The sequence below is a fragment of the Musca autumnalis genome, unplaced genomic scaffold (assembly GCF_047663935.1).
Source record: "Musca autumnalis isolate F117 unplaced genomic scaffold, ASM4766393v1 scaffold_2, whole genome shotgun sequence".
Taxonomy (NCBI): domain Eukaryota; kingdom Metazoa; phylum Arthropoda; class Insecta; order Diptera; family Muscidae; genus Musca; species Musca autumnalis.
This window is the reverse complement of record NW_027411755.1, coordinates 88523864-88526480: the sequence shown is the minus strand read 5'-3', so window position 1 is coordinate 88526480 and position 2617 is coordinate 88523864.

Below are 2617 nucleotides of genomic sequence, written 5' to 3'. Positions count from 1 at the left end.
TTGGGAAAGTCATCTCCGGTGAACTTTTGTATTGGGAAAGTCAGCCCGGTGAACTTTTGTATTGGGAAAGTCATGCCCGGTGAACTTTTGTATTGGGAAAGTCATGCCCGGTGAACTTTTGTATTGGGAAAGTCATGCCCGGTGAACTTTTGTATTGGGAAAGTCATGTCCGGTGAACTTTTGTATTGGGAAAGTCATCTCCGTTGAACTTTTGTATGGGAAAAGTCATCTCCGGTGAACTTTTGTATTGGGAAAGTAATGCCCGGTGAACTTTTGTATTGGGAAAGTCATCTCCGGTGAACTTTTGTATTGGGAAAGTCGTGCCCGGTGAACTTTTGTATTGGGAAAGTCATGCCCGGTGAACTTTTGGATTGGGAAAGTCATGCCCGGTGAACTTTTGTATTGGGAAAGTCATGCCCGGTGAACTTTTGTATTGGGAAAGTCATGCCCGGTGAACTTTTGTATTGGGAAAGTCATGCCCGGTGAACTTTTGTATTGGGAATGTCATCTCCGGTGAACTTTTGTATTGGGGAAGTCATGCTCGGTGAAATTTTGTATTGGGAAAGTCATGCCCGGTGAACTTTTATATTGGGAAAGTCATGCCGGTGAACTTTTGTATTGGGAAAGTCATGCCCGGTGAACTTTTGTATTGGGAAAGTCATGCCCGGTGAACTTTTGTATTGGGAAATCATGCCCGGTGAACTTTTGTATTGGGAAAGTCATGCCCGGTGAACTTTTGTATTGGGAAAGTCATGCCCGGCGAACTTTTGTATTGGGAAAGTCATGCCCGGTGAACTTTTATATTGGGAAAGTCATGCCCGGTGAACTTTTGTATTGGGAAAGTCATGCCCGGCGAACTTTTGTATTGGGAAAGTCATGCCCGGTGAACTTTTGTATTGGGAAAGTCATGCCCGGTGAACTTTTGTATTGGGAAAGTCATGCCCGATGAACTTTTGTATTGGGAAAGTCGTGCCCGGTGAACTTTTGTATTGGGAAAGTCATGCCCGGTGAACTTTTGTATTGGGAAAGTCATGCCCGATGAACTTTTGTATTGGGAAAGTCGTGCCCGGTGAACTTTTGTATTGGGAAAGTCATGCCCGGTGAACTTTTGTATTGGGAAAGTCATGCCCGGTGAACTTTTGTATTGGGAAAGTCATCTCCGGTGAACTTTTGTATGGGAAAATTCATCTCCGGTGAACTTTTGTATTGGGAAAGTCATGCCCGGTGAACTTTTGTATTGGGAAAGTCATGCCCGGTGAACTTTTGTATTGGGAAAGTCATCTCTGGTGAACTTTTGTATGGGAAAAGTCATCTCCGGTGAACTTTTGTATTGGGAAAGTCATGCCCGGTGAACTTTTATATTGGGAAAGTCATGCCCGGTGAACTTTTGTATTGGGAAAGTCATCTCCGGTGAACTTTTGTATGGGAAAAGTCATCTCCGGTGAACTTTTGTATTGGGAAAGTCATGCCCGGTGAACTTTGGTATTGGGAAAGTCATGCCCGGTGAACTTTTGTATTGGGAAAGTCATGCCCGGTGAACTTTTGTATTGGGAAAGTCATCTCCGGTGAACTTTTGTATTGGGAAAGCCTTGCCCGGTGAACTTTTGTATTGGGAAAGTCATGCCCGGTGAACTTTTGTATTGGGAAAGTCATGCCCGGTGAACTTTTGTATTGGGAAAGTCATCTCCAGTGAACTTTTGTATGGGAAAAGTCATCTCCGGTGAACTTTTCTATTGGGAAAGTCATGCCCGGTGAACTTTTGTATTGGGAAAGTCATGCCCGGTGAACTTTTGTATTGGGTAAGTCATGCCCGGTGAACTTTTGTATTGGGAAAGTCATCTCCGGTGAACTTTTGTATGGGAAAAGTCATCTCCGGTGAACTTTTGTATTGGGAAAGTCATGCCCGGTGAACTTTTGTATTGGGAAAGTCATCTCCGGTGAACTTTTGTATTGGGAAAGTAGTGCCCGGTGAACTTTTGTATTGGGAAAGTCATGCCCGGTGAACTTTTGTATTGGGAAAGTCATCTCCGGTGAACTTTTGTATTGGGAAAGTCATGCCCGGTGAACTTTTGTATTGGGAAAGCAATGCCCGGTGAACTTTTGTATTGGGAAAGTCATGCCAGGTGAACTTTTGTATTGGGAAAGTCATCTCCGGTGAACTTTTGTATTGGGAAAGTCATGCCCGGTGAACTTTGTATTGGGAAAGTCATGCCCGGTGAACTTTTGTATTGGGAAAGTCATGCCCGGTGAACTTTTGTATTGGGAAAGTCATCTCCGGTGAACTTTTGTATGGGCAAAGTCATCTCCGGTAAACTTTTGTATTGGGAAAGTCATGCCCGGTGAACTTTTGTATTGGAAAAGTCATCTCCGGTGATCTTTTGTATTGGGAAAGTCATCTCCGGTGAACTTTTCTATTGGGAAAGTCATGCCCGGTGAACTTTTGTATTGGGAAAGTCATGCCCGGTGAACTTTTGTATTGGGTAAGTCATGCCCGGTGAACTTTTGTATTGGGAAAGTCATCTCCGGTGAACTTTTGTATGGGAAAAGTCATCTCCGGTGAACTTTTGTATTGGGAAAGTCATGCCCGGTGAACTTTTGTATTGGGAAAGTCATCTCC